This window comes from Schistocerca cancellata, chromosome 9 (genome assembly GCF_023864275.1).
Source record: "Schistocerca cancellata isolate TAMUIC-IGC-003103 chromosome 9, iqSchCanc2.1, whole genome shotgun sequence".
Classification (NCBI taxonomy): domain Eukaryota; kingdom Metazoa; phylum Arthropoda; class Insecta; order Orthoptera; family Acrididae; genus Schistocerca; species Schistocerca cancellata.
Window position 1 is genome coordinate 25,482,319 of NC_064634.1, and position 14,860 is coordinate 25,497,178.

The 14,860-nt window shown below is 43.5% G+C and overlaps 1 protein-coding gene and 1 pseudogene across 6 annotated transcripts in view; one reads left to right on the top strand and one right to left on the bottom strand.

Annotated features, from left to right (window-relative positions):
- The window catches only part of LOC126101076 (PDZ and LIM domain protein Zasp), a 276,320-nt gene that overhangs the window by 141,690 nt on the left and 119,770 nt on the right, over positions 1–14,860 (top strand). The gene's annotated exons all lie outside the window — the stretch shown is intronic.
- On the bottom strand, positions 969–1,086 carry LOC126102482 (5S ribosomal RNA; annotated as a pseudogene).

Below are 14,860 nucleotides of genomic sequence, written 5' to 3' on the forward strand. Positions count from 1 at the left end.
TCGGACATGGGTGTGTGTGTTATCCTTAGTGTAAGTTAGTTTAAGTTAGATTAAGTGGTGTGTAATCCTGGGGACCGATGACGTCATCAGTTTGGTCACATAGGAACTTAACCCAAATTTCCAAAATGTTTCCCCTGTTTTTGTCAGAGCAGGAATCTCTTTGGCCAATAGTGGCAGACATTTCGAGTTCCATCCAGTATAATTTTAGTAATAAGTTTAAACAAACTCCTACTCTTGCAGATTTCGTTATTATGAATCGATAGTACTGTGGCGTTAGGAGGAAGCCAGGACTCTTCTCCCACTTCATGATATGATTATGAAGCAGACCTATTGATAGCTTCACATGTTGGCACAAATGAGAAAGTGTGCCTTTTACAGGAAATAACACTATGAACCAATAGGAATGCTTAATTCTAAAAGTTTAAATGGAACGTTCTTTCATAGCACAGCTGCTGAGGCACTGGCACTTCTCACACTGATCTCTGGAAAGCGACACTTGGCTACATCCTTATCTTTCTAAAATGATTATTCGAACAATACCGGTGTTTCGGCAGGTACTGTACTGTGCACAATCCAGAGTGCAGTGGCGGGCAGACGTGTATGCCATGTCGGCCTCAAGGGCTTTCAGCTCTGCACTCGCTCATCATAACAAAAAGAAAGAATTAAACTGCTCAGTCACCGGTGGTACTGAATATTGTTTGCAGTTATGTGAGGGAGCGTAAGAGTACAGCTACATTGATCAAAGGAATGAGCATATAAAAACTAAACTAAACTCCTCCCGCACAGGCCATGAAGCCTGGCCGCCCTGTCATCCTCAGGCCACAGGCGTCACTGGATGCGGATATGGAGGGGCAGGTGGTCGGCACACCGCTCTCCTGGCCGTATGTCAGTTTCCGAGACCGGAGCCGCTACTTTTGTTAATCAAGTAGCTCCTCAGTTTGCCTCACAAGGTCTGAGTGCACCCCGCTTGCCAACAGCGCTCGGTAGACCGGACGGTCACCCATCCAAGGTCTAGCCCAGCCCGACAGCGCTTAACTTCGGTGATCTGACGGGAACCGGTGTTACGACGGTGGCAAGCCCGTTGGCAATGAGCATATACCACTCTGAAATATGTTGCATGACAGTTTTAGAGGAAACCTGCAAAAAAAAAATGGCTCTGAGCACTATGGGACTTACTGCTGAGGTCATCAGTGTGGTGTAACCGCCAGACACCACACTTGCTAGGTGGTAGCTTAAATCGGCCGCGGTCCATTAGTACGTGTCGGACCCGCGTGTCGCCACTGTCAGTACTTGCAGACCTAGCGCCACCCCATGGCAGGTCTAGAGAGGCGGACTAGCACTCGCCCCAGTTGTACGACGACTTTGCTAGCGACTACACTGACGAAGCCTTTCTCTCATTTGCCGAGAGACCGTTAGAATAGCCTTCAGCTAAGTCCATGGCTACGACCTAGCAAGGCGTCATTAGCCTTACAGTGATTGTAATTAACCGTATCTGGAGATAGTCTCATTTGTATCGTCAATAGCGATGTACCACAAGGATGCATTAAAGTTGAGTATTAACTTAGATACGTACTTTTCTTATTAGCATTCAATTACTTGTCCTGTTCCAGAACTCGCGCCAGCCGGCGTGTGTGTACGCGTGCCTTTCGGCTACCTCCGAGTGGCGTGGCTGTCTTGCTACGCCACAACAATCAGTCCCGTAGAACTTAGAAACTACTTAAACCTAACTAACCTAAGGACATCACACACATCCATGCCCGAGGCAAGATTCGAACCTGCGACCGTAGGAAACCTGCCACATAAGTCTCTTCGTTAGTAATCGTTTCTTTAATTGTGTATTTGGATGAAATGATACTGAAAAATCACACTGTTGTAACAGCATGCCTTTACAATTGCGCCACCTAGTTCTTACTACTATTTGAATTGTAGGAGTAAGGAGATAATCGCTGAGTGCGAGAGTGCTGTAATGCCGGTACTACAAACATTTCCACCCGACATTGCGAATAGTCTGCCCATTGTAGGTAGCAATGTGTGGGCATACATTGTCGAAAATCGATACAATTCTTGACGTGGTCACTGCGGGTCTCAGTATGGCGATGTTTATTGTGGTAAATCTAAACAATTCTAGATCTACGTCACGTTTTGGAAGGACACATACTGCTTTATAAAATGCTTGAAATTGCATGTCACATGTTCGTGGCTCCATTAAATTCATCAATAACACTGCTTGTGCCTATGAAGGTTTTCGCGGCGTGTCTGTACATTAGGAGTAGCAGAATCCTTCTGCAATCATCCCGCAGATGCCGGTTCTTTAAACTATCTCAGTAACGTTGTGCGCGAAAGGAATGTCGTCTTCCCTGCAAGGACCCCCATTTGAGTTCCATACCGCACCTCTCCCCTCAGGCAGTCTTTGTTTTCGCTCGCGGCCGACTTAGGAGTTGTAGCGTCCGCACACTAATCGATGAGCCCTGTTGAACGCTCTCTGATATGCTATCAACGTCAGGACACTATATACGAGAGCCACCTTAAATATGCTACTTTAGCAATATCACAACGTTATGACACAGCATGTCATACTTCTTGCTAAATGAATGTACGCACCACTATCACAGTAGAATAAATTATATGGGACGCATATTTTATACTTTTATTATATGTATGCGATTGTTGTCCATCTCCGTAGCCAAGTGAAAAACTGGACCAGAAGAAAACTGGCAATAATAAACAGAGCAGCGGAACGTGCATTAATGAGTCACAGACTACGACCAGGTTGTACACCGTTTCCCAGATCCAAAAACAAAAGCTATACCTGGATAATGCGGCACTGCGTTTATTATGTCATAAATAATGAAACAACATCTATAAAAGAAAACAAAGATACGTTAGACAATAATATCAATGAATATCTCAGGAAAATTGTACAGAAAATGGTGTCAAAAACTTCCTAGCAATCACTCTTTCTCACCTCGAAAACGCATGACCATGTGGAGCACTTCGCCCGAAGTGCATCTGTAGAAGACCAGTAATCCCAAATAATTATACCAAGAAGTTTTGATTAAGACTACAAATGCTAATTTTCCAAAGAAATAGCCATCTTTTATTACACGATCTCTCTGAGCTATATCACAGAAAGAAATTTATGTTGTTTACTATATATAAATCCCAGATACCAAGGAAAAAGACTACGTTTTCAAACACAAACAGAAGATAGACTTAAAGAATGTGGCACTTTCATTGACAAAATAAGGAATTTCAGTCTAGCTCAGCAATCAATTTTATTGTGGAACAAGAAGAATATAATTATCACACCGGGAAGAGGCCTTTAAACTTAATACGATAGCTTTTCTTTTTCAACCTGCAGTCAGTCGGGAAATTAAAAGAGCAGTGACAGTTAGGTGAAGCTTTATGCAGATGCGTTGCTCAGTGTCTCTAGTATGTCCCTCTATCGCGTAACGTCGCACTTGTCATTTATGAGCGCACAGTGAGCACCTAACAGTCATACGTTTCCTTCTTCAAGACAGATTCTCGGCTCTATACTGCACGGGCAACGAAGACTTTCCTGCAGCGTTCTCTGTGGGCAGTGTTTGACCACCCACCATACAACCCGGGATCTGTTCCCTCTTTTTTTCATCTCTTTGCTTACAAGAACCTCCAGTTATGAGGACAGCATCTTGTCACAGACAACGAGCTGCAGACCAGCACAGGGAATTGGCGGAAATCACAGGCGGCTGCCTTCTATGACGAGGGTATTGGAAAGTTGGCATCACTCTACGACAAATGTCTAACTCGGAGCGCCGACTGTGTAGGGAAGTAGCTGGAAGGTATAGCTAAATGTTGGAAATAAAACCGTTTTGATTTTCACTGCAGTTTCCATTCATGACCGATCGGAGGTTGAAATAAAGCAGCACTCGTATTTTACAGTTTACCTCATAGAAGCTAAGTTTATTTTAGCAGTACAATTTTTGCCCTAAGAAAGAAAGAAAACTTTTTATTTTTGGCAGAGCATAATTAATTTAGTGCTATGACAATAAAACTCATTATTTTGGAAGCATAAAAATTTTTAAAAATAAAATAAATAATAAATATAAAAAGATTAGCAATCCATTTCCACCCCCCCCCTCCCAAAAAAAAAGTGGTTAGCACGTCTGACACTTATTTGAAGGATCCATGTTCAATTCTCGGTACTGTCGGGGATTGTTCCTTATTAGGACTGGAACGGCGTGCACTCAGCTTCGTGATGCTAAAAATTTGAGGAGCTTCTTGAATGAGAAACAGCGCTTCCAATGTCTGGAGAGTTGACAACGGCCGGAAGAGCGGTGTACTGACGCCATGACGCTCCCTACCGCATCCGCATGACGCCACATGTCAGAGAATGATGCGGCGTCCGGTCGACATCGCGTGGCCGGTCGACTTCGCGTGGTGTTCAGGGCCAGATCGGGGGGAGAGGGATACCGAGACGTAAATTGTTATGCTGTTTTATCTTCCTTATGTTTACAAATAGCTCTGGCTGTGGTTTACTAATAAAAGCGGAAACAAGTAACCTTATAAATCGCCGGCTAAAGTGGCCGTGCGGTTAAAGGCGCTGCAGTCTGGAACCGCAAGACCGCTACGGTCGCAGGTTCGAATCCTGCCTCGGGCATGGATGTTTGTGATGTCCTTAGGTTAGTTAGGTTGAAGTAGTTCTAAGTTCTAGGGGACTAATGACCTCAGCAGTTGAGTCCCATAGTGCTCAGAGCCATTTGAACCTTATAAATCTTGCACTATGACGGTAAATAAATACTCTTAAAACTGGAGAATGATCACGGAGTTTCTCCTCGATCAAAACAATGAAGTGACAGACGGCTAGTTGTTGACAGAACAGCTACAAAAACGACAACCAATCAGAGCAAGAGTTTGGCCACACCTTCCGTACTGTGCACAGTTATCGCTCTGTAACCCCAGCTCTAGGTTATCAGTCAGCTACGGATGGCAATTCGGTCTGTCACTGTTGTGATTCGTTCTTGCATACTTTCTTTCTCTGTGCGGTATGTTTCATTCACGGAATGTGTGAAACTAACTGTAAAATTGCTTACAAAAGTGATACTCCGGCAATGCGATCTCAGTATTCCTGCTATTCCGTGGACGAATTTCTGTTTAAAAACTGGTTGCCCCGAAAAAAAAAAATTGCTTTTAAGAGGAGTTGCATGAGTAGGACTAAGAAAATGTGTTCATTAATGTTAACATCAATCATGCATACATATTCTTGCGCACTCACTCCTTCCATATCATTTTGATAGAAGAGTCGTTCACATACGAGTAATACATGGTGACAATTATTGAACTATATAGCAAAGACGTAAATTAGTTACAAACTATGGCATGCACACACTTTATCCGGCATGTAAACTACAGATATTCAGATTTGGGTTATGACATGTTCGACATTCCTGCTATCCTTGGCTATGATGAGGCGCAGACGAATAGCGGAATTCTGCATGACCCGCTGAAGTGTCGGAACATCGATGCTGCCGATGACCTCCTGAATGGCCGTTTTCAGCTCAGCAACGGTGGGGTTATTGCTGTACACATTGTCTTTAATACAGCCCCACAAAAATGAGTCACATGTGTTCAGGTCTAGAGAACATGGCAGCCAATCGAGGCCCATGCCAGTGGCCTTTGCGTACCCCAGAGCCGAAATGCGGTCCCCAAAGTGCTTCTCCAGGACATCTCACACGCGCACCTGCTTCGATGGGGTCGAGCTCAGTCTTGCATGAACCACATCTTAATGGAAATTAGTGTTACTTTGGATAATGGGGATGAAATGATCTTCCAAAACCTTCACGTACCGTTCGGTACTCATCGAGCCACCAAGGAATACGGCACCGATTATTCCGTGACTGGACACTGCACACCACACAGTCACCCGTTGAGGGTGGAGAGACTTCTCGATCGCGAAATGCGGATTCTCAAGGCCCCAAATGCACCAATTTTGCTGATTGACGAACCTATCCAAATGGAAGTGGGCTTCGTCGCTAAACCAAACAATATTTACATCAAAGTGTTGTTCGTCAATTATGTGGACAATAATGTTGGCGAAATACAACCGCTATTCCATGGCCCTAGGGCTTAAAGGTTGATAGGTTTGAATTTTGTATGGGAAGAGATATACGTCTTCAATAACAAAAAAAAAAAAAAAAAAAAAAAAATGTTCAAATGTGTGTGAAATCTTATGAGACTTAACTGCTAAGGTCATCAGTCCCTAAGCTTACACACTACTTAACCTAAATTATCCTAAGGACAAAGACACACACCCATGCCCGAGGGAGGACTCGAACGTCCGCCGGGACCAGCCGCACAGTCCATGACTGCAGCGCCCAAGACCGCTCGCCTAATCCCGCGCGGAACCTTCAGTAACAATTTGTCACAGTGTCTCCCCGTTGATTCCCACCTGTAGTGAAGCTAGTCTCTTCGATTTCCTGAGGCTGGTTCGAAACAAAGCGTGTCTCTTTCCTGACGGCCGACATTGCCAACACTGTAATCATGAACACTACCCGTTCTTTCAAACTTGCGAATGAATTCTTGATTGTTAGTAGGCTTGGACCGGCTGTCTTCAGCTTCTGTCGCAAAGTTCCTTTGAGCCGCAGCTTGGCTGTTATTGCTTGCATCGTAGGCCTTCACAGGCACTACACGCTCAAGCACACACTGTACCGTGACATTTTCACGTGCAGATGGCTGACAACAACAAGACGCGTGCACAATCACATACTAATTCCCATTATGCTCCGCGACTAACCGTGCAGTTTGAACGTCCTAAAGTAAACCGTTCAGAAGTTATGTTGGTTTTATTCCGTAAAGGTCAATAATTGTCACCCTGTATATAGAACATGAAACTAACTATACTGCATCTTACAGGGAAATTTTACTGCGCATTACCGAGATACGTATGAAAGTACTCGTTACGAAACCACACAGCTGCAGCTACCGGAATCTTTTGCGCTTGTGCGAAAAGACGAACCGTCAACATCCCCCCCTCCTGTGCTCAGCTGGCAATCACTTTGTTATTCTGATACAGGTATAACGTGCTATTCCTCTAGCGGAAGGCGCTTACTGCACGCACTTGCTCTGTTTTCTAGCGAATAGGCTCTTCTTTTGGAATGTGCCTCGTACGGCCGGGTCCTGTGCAGTTGCCAAGCAGTGGAGGAACACTGGGAGCATGGAAACGCCGGAAACGTCTCGGGCACGGTGTCGGCTTGGCGGCGGTGCGACTGAGGCCCGCATCTGCATACGGGGTCTGTCCCACGGCCCGCCCTGCTCCCATTCTTCGCGTGCACCGCCTGCCACGCTTCCTGGTTGCAGACCCGCGGAAAACGAACAGAATGCGGGCGCTGCGTTAATACGAGACCTCAAACAAAGCAACACCTGGCCACTTCATATGCAAATTCCAAACTTCCAATTCATAATCTACACAGGGTGTAACAAATATGTACGGCTCAAATTGCAGGACACATTCCTCACACGTAGACCAAGAAATTATGTTGTATGAACATGGGTCTGCAAGCGGCTTGTTTCTGTGTTAAAAATCATTTCCTCCAACTCATTAATCATGGGAACACACAATAGCAGAACGTTAGAATCGTTGTACAACGCCAGTGTTTTGTTTGGAATGTCCCTGTAGCCACGCGTCGTACGAACATTGCTTGTTTGCAGGTAACACCGACTGTTCCAGCGATCAGTACGGCCGTTGCAAGCACACGGGTTACTACGAAGAGTTAATCATACACGGCAGTGTACACGTATGTAGAGATGGCAGGTGCCCAATTTTAGTGTTAATGTCCGTCGGTTTCTAAATAACAGATTCGGTGACGGATGGATAGGTAGAGATGGACCACGTGCCTGGCCTCAACGCTCTCCGACCCTAAACCCATTGGACTTTTATTTGTGGGGGCCTTTGGAAGCTGTGCGCATGGAGCATAAACATCTTAAGATGTTTAGGATCTCCGTGCCTGTATTATGAAAGGCTGTGAAACAATACGCAATGTTCCAGCGATAAATCAGCGCATCTGAGATCCACTATGACTGCGAGTTGATGCATGTGTCAATGCCCACGGATGGTATATTGAACATCTTCTGTGAGAAAGAGTGGTATATGGTATGCTAGTGCGTTCTGTTCGTGGGTGTTTCCCATGATTAATGAGTTGGAGAAAATGACTTGTAACATCGAAACAAAACATTTTCAGAAAATGTTCACGTAACATAATTTCCTCGTCCACGTATGAGAAATGTATCCTGCAATTCATGCCGTACTTTTTTGTTACATCCTGTATATACTGTCTTACGGCGAAGTCTTGCGCGACGGAGATGTTGTACTAACTGTTCTGCGATAATTGTCACTAATTTTGAAGAAGGTTTCTTTTCATCTGTCAAATGTTCAAATGTGTGTGAATTTCTAAGGGACCAAACTGCTGAGGTCATCGGTCCCTATACTTACTCACTACTTAAACTAACTTATGCTAAGAACAACACACATACCCATGCCCAAGGGAGGACTCGAACCTCCGTCGGGAAGAGCCGCGCAAATACGTGACATGGCGCCTCAAACCGCACGGCCATTCCGCGCGGTTTTTATCAGTCCCGCTTTTCGTTATGTTGATGATAAACTATCTTTTTGAACTGCTGATTTAGCCCCATGGAAAGGAAAAACTGTAGATTTCATTGATCACATGAACAGCGTATATCCCAACATAAATTTTACAGCTGAAATGGGGAAGGAAGGAAAAATACCATTTCTAGGCGTTCCAGCTGAGCGAAAGTTAGATGGTCGGCTTGGAGTCTCGGTGCATCGTAAGTGTGTGTTGTGAGACGATTCACACAGACTTTTACCTGAACGCGTACAGTTTTCACGATCCTATTTAAAAGGCACCTGTGCTGAACACTCTGATACACAAGGTGTTAAAAAAAGTATTCCATCGTCCAAATCAAGAAAAAGTTTCCAATAAACATGGACTCTAAAATGGGCAGTTGAAGAGCTTTTAGCACTTTGTCATCTTCGCTACTGTGAAACATATCGTCTACTGCAAGCTCTTTACTACTACGAACGACCTACAGAGTACAGTAAACAAAAGAGGACATATTCCTCTATTACTGTGTTGTCAATAGATACATCATGCAGTAAATATCTATTGGTGTTGTTAATGTAAACCGTATTCACAGTCCTGGGTAAGTGCAGCACATACATCAGTTTTAATGGGACCAGTCTCTGTTTTGATAATCTTGTGAAATGCGTTTGCATTGTAGTTTTACTTACTAGCACAATGAAAGCCTGTCATTTCACACGAGAAATGACAGACACTTCCATTTGTTGTGATCTGATAAATGGAAGGAGCCTTCGATCCCGTGTCCAGTGTGACCATAAATGTCCACAACCCACGATGCCATATGTACAACTACTACAATGTCAAAACATACCACAAACTTATCAAAACACGGACTGGTTCCATTAGAACTCATGTATGCGTTGCACTTACCCAGAACTGTGAATATGTTTTACAGTAACAACACTGACAGATGGTTACAACATGCTGCATCCGTGGTCTAAAATAGAGAAACGTTTCCTCATTCGTTTCCTGCATTCTGCAGGTCGTTCGTAACAGCAAAGATCTTGCAGTAGACAATATGTTTCACAGTAGCTAAGGTGACCAATCGCTCATAGCTCTTAAAGCACGCATTTTAGAGCCGATGTTTATTGGTCATTTTTTTCTTGATTTGGTTCGTGTTACCAAATATCAAATACTTTTTTTAACGTCCTGTATAGAGCTAGATGCATATGGGACGAGAAGCATCTCGTCGCTGCAATAAACCAAACTACTTCCGTGTTTAGATATAATGGCTATCGGACACATGAAATCAAATCATTTCCCTAAAAACAAACGCCGATTCAGGTCTAGCCAAACAGCACTGTAAGATCTGCTCACGATGTTCCTTCCGTTCTATGGAGTAACATCAAGTAAAATGGGCCGATTCTTACACAGATATGGGAATAAAATCGTTTTTCGGCGTCGAATAAAATCAAAGAAATATTACGCTCTGTGAAAGACAGTCATGCGCTCAGAGTTCCAGGCATTTATAATAATCCACGTGAACGTGGCACCAGCTACGGGGAACACTCTATCTAGTCCATCCGTTTCCAGCGCTGTGCCGTGCCTACTTTCTGCAGCACATCAAGTACAGGAATCTAGAAGAATCTCCTGATACTGAACACAGCCTTACGAATTAGCACAAAACATTGTTAGAGCATACTTCAAGCTACTGGTACTCATTTGTCAAAGAGGCTACGGAAATTAGAATGTGTATCAACAATTTGAAAAGAGCTACAGGATTCGCGATGAAGAGTGCGTGACACTGAGAACTGCATATTATACTTTGTATTGGAAACAAACAGTGTGCATAGAGTTCACGAGATCTGCGGTGGTGCATGTTTATTCTTTCTCATTGTTTTCCGTGGCACAGTAGCGCTTTTGTGCATGCGTTTTTAGTCTAAAGAGGGATAACAGTCCTCAAACATACCTCGCAATCAATCGCCTATTTGGACCCAGCAGTTTTGATGCTGTTCAAAACTTCAAATGTGCCCTCAAGGTGGAGGGATCGATCAGTACTGTCCAAAAAGTGAAGAGGTATATGTTGAAAACTAATATTATATTCATATTTTATAAACAAGTTTTGTCCTTCGTGGTAGTCCCAAAATTTATTGAAACTACTGAATTCATAAAGCATAAAGATAATTACATGAATGTGTGTGTGTGTGTGTGTGTGTGTGTGTGTGTGTGTGTGTGTGTGTGTGTGTGTGTTTTCAGAATAAATGTCACACACGCGAAAGTTCGGTGTACAGAGAAATGACTCAAAGAATTTGTGTGTTTTTCATCATGGATATGGAACAGCAGAAAGTTCCATGTTCGAGTCTCGATCTGGCACACACTTTTAAATCTAAGTTTTATAAGAGCGGACACATCGCTGCAGATTGAAAGATTTATTCTGGATCCTTATGCCTTTCTTAGTATGACGTAATCGAAAAGTAAAACTGTCCTCAAACCGAGGGCTAGTTTGCTGTACTAGGAACGGTCCCATTGTATCTGGTATGTCCTTGCCTTTCTCCGACCTTTGAACGACTTACCAAGACATTTATAAGGAGCTCTCGTATTTTTTATGTGAATAGGTAACTGCCGGAACTGAAGGAAAATATAACTGACAGAAACAAAAATTCTCGGACAGACTGGGGACTGAAACCCAAACTTTTGGATTCATAGTCCGGCACTGAGCTATCAAACTAATGCATCATTGTAAGTAGGTAGACTGGAAATACCATATCGGCTGAGGTAAGTAATGTGTCGAGTTTAACCTACATATTGTGCAATCCACATTGTTTCTAGCGTTCCTCATCGATATTTACATTCGTGATGGTGTAATCAGTCGAACGTTATTTTTTAACTAATTTTTATAAAGGCTTGCGGATTTTAACCCTGTGACATCTATTACCTTACGACTCATGATTGAATGTCAGGCGTTTCAGAAAGTGGTTTTGCTGGTATTTCTTAAATCAAGAACTTTGTGAAAGGAGCAGAATGAAAAGCTCTTTAATATCTTAAGATATGTAATAATAATTTATCGTTATATAAATTCCAGTTTGTCTAACAATTCCCAATCTCTTTTCTGTTGCAGGTGAGCTCCGCAGAAAGAAACAAGTCAGAATCTTGCACGATACGAAACTAGATATCTAAGGTAAATAATGTTGATATTCATAGCAAACTGCAGCATGCATTGCCAAATTTTTCGATAAGTTCCTACCACTGTATTACCATTTAAAACAAGAGTTTGGTGCGGCAGTCAGTTATCGTCGGTATAGTTAGCTCATTGCAGATAACTCACTAAACCAGTTTTAGTAAGGGCAGGAAGTGAAATACGTCTTCCCTTCTCTTAGAGAATCATCCTGACTTGTAACACAAATATTTGGAAAGACCAAAATAAAAGTTGGCTAAGAAGTTATTGATTCAGTAACCTCATCTTCCAGCTGAGTTCTCAGTATCGCTCCCTAACGGTTCAAATGGCTCTGAGCACTATGGGACTTAACTTCTGAGGTCATCAGTCCCCTAGAACTTAGAACTACTTAAACCTAACTAACCTAAGGACATCACACACACCCATGCCCGAGACAGAATTCGAACCTGCGACCGTAGCGGTCGCGCGGTTCCAGACTGAAGCGCCTAGAACCGCTCGGCCACACCGGCCGGCATCGCTCCCTATAATGATTACAGCGCATAAGAACACTTACTGTTATAAATCTGTTTGCAGCAACATACAAAGTCCTGTCACGACGAGGTCGTTTCAAAACTAAGCACAGGTTCGGATTGGGGGAAGGAGGGAGTTATAAACTGACCGATCCTTTTCAAAGCATCCACCCCGGCACTTGCCGTCAGAGTTTTCGGCAAACCAAGAAGAACCTTAGTATGGGTGACAGGGAGGGGATCTGAAATGCCGTCCTCAAGTGGTGGTTGGTATAAGCTGAGACTCTGATTTCATTAAAGTTCGGTAAGGTGCCACATAGCAGTATTGTTTTGTAACAAAATAGCATCTTGCCCCTGCCAAAATGTCCACGGATATGCAACTAGCAAACAATTCTTGTGAAATGAAGTAAACGACGTATGTGCCAAAAGGACTGAAACAATAGTCAATTTACAGGTAGTATTCACCTCTTTCTTCTACGATAATATCCCTACACACCTAACTACATGCTCGAAAGATGTCCTTTCCCAAGCATGCTTGAGCAAGTGCAGAACAAATCTGCGTAAACATTAGGACTGTATAAGCAGATTGATGTTTGATCGAATTTCTATTAGGCATGCTTGTGCAAGCAGTCAAGCGTGTGCATGCTTGAGCATGTGTACCAAAAATACTTGTCAAGCATTTCATTTTTCAGTGATTTGATTTGATTTAAAATTTATTTGGTCCTGTTAAATTACAGTCTGTAAAAAGGATATACTGTAATGGAGAGCAAGGCAAAGAAGTACATGAAGAAAAAGCGAAGATTAACAGCAATACTGTCAGACAGTTTACATGGAGTGGAGGAGGCCAGCACATCAACTGGAACTCGCCACTGTGTTCCTCAAACTTCTCCACCACACTCCTGGCATTGTGAGATCTTGTTGAAAAATGCCGCTGGAGTCGGGAAACGTGATCGTCATGAAGGGGTGCAGGTGGTCCACAACAAGTGTACGATACTCCTTGGCCATCGTAGTGCCTTGCACGAGTTCCACTGGACCTGTGGATGCCCGCGCGAATGTTCCCCAGAGCATAATGGAACTGCCTCCAGCTTGTCCCCACCCCGCAGTACAGGCGCAAGGAGCGGTTCCCGTGGAAGGCAGCGGATTCACGCCCTCCTTCGGCATGATGAAGAAGGTATCGGGATTCATCAGAGCATGCAACGCTTTGCCATTGGTCACGTGCCCATTTCAGTCTTGGTTGCCGTTGGTGTGGTGCTAACATTGGCACATACTAGAGATGGGCAAAACTGCTCTTTTCAGAGATCGGATCAGAACTGTTCACTCCCTGAAATGAATTAGCTCTTTTTCATGACTCACCACTCATTTACAATAGAAAATAAATGGAAGGCACATTGCCCTTTAAACTTGGTTTATTCCAGTACTATACCTGTATTTTGATCTTATTTGATCCTATTTTGAAGTAACACAGATAATGAGTAAGAATTTTGTATTGTTTATTGAAATTTCCACAATATGACAAAGTTTTTGATTATTGATTTATTTTGCACTATCGTGGTTTTTTGGGTGATCGGAAAATGTTGTAACTTGAGATTTACATTAACAATATATTTGGCTATAATGTATTAAAATTTCATTAACCTCATACATATACATCGCAAACCATATATTTTTAAAGTGAACGTTTCCTTCCGAAGACGCCTAAAATCGCAAAATCCGTACCAGAATAAGAAAAAAAATATATAAATTTCACTGTAAAACGAAAGTGCTGCATATAGCCTTACGCAGAATAAAACAAGGAAAATATTGGTGTATCACATTTTGCGATACATTTATCGGTTCGCTCGTAATTAAAGCGTAAATTCGAGTGTCCATAATAAAAATCCTATAGTAAGAGGAGTCGTCAGGAACCTAATCTGATCAGTTTAAACAAATAAAAATAAAATAAAAACAAATGATATATACATAACATAATAATGTAATATACATAGCAGTATTACTACGAAGAACAATATCCAGTAGAGACGAACTCTGATGCAGAAGCACTGAGTCGAGCAGGTCGAGCCGCGAGCTGTATTACTGCGTGAGCTGAGACCGCAGAAACCAGAGTGACACCTGAGTTGCTTTGCTCAACGCTCTGGCTAGAGTCGAGAACGGTGGGGTGAGCGTTGAGCGGGCAAGTTCCGAGGGTGGGGGGAGCGGTGAACTCACCCGCTCCGAGACAAATCGTCCGTTCCCTTGCGAGCAGGTTGTTGCAAGTAGTTCCTATGTTATCCGCTAGGTGGCTCTCTGTCCTGTTGCTCGCATCAACTGCCCAGAGGGCAGGACGTGCGACTGAAACGATCGCCGACAGAGTGCGATGCGAAGTTAAGCTGCGCCAGACACTGCACGCGGCAGACGACGCACAGAGACAGCACGGCATATGTGAAACACAAAATCCAATGGGGCACTGCACAATGCAGGCAGCCAAGGTAGAAGCACGGCAGAGCGCTGGCTGTGTTGTGTGGCGTGCACTGTGCTGTGACCAGCAGAGGCGCTGCTCATATGCTCCGTCTCTCTCTCTCTCTCTCTCTCTCTCTCTATCTGCCGTGGGAAACGTTTGGAGCTACCGT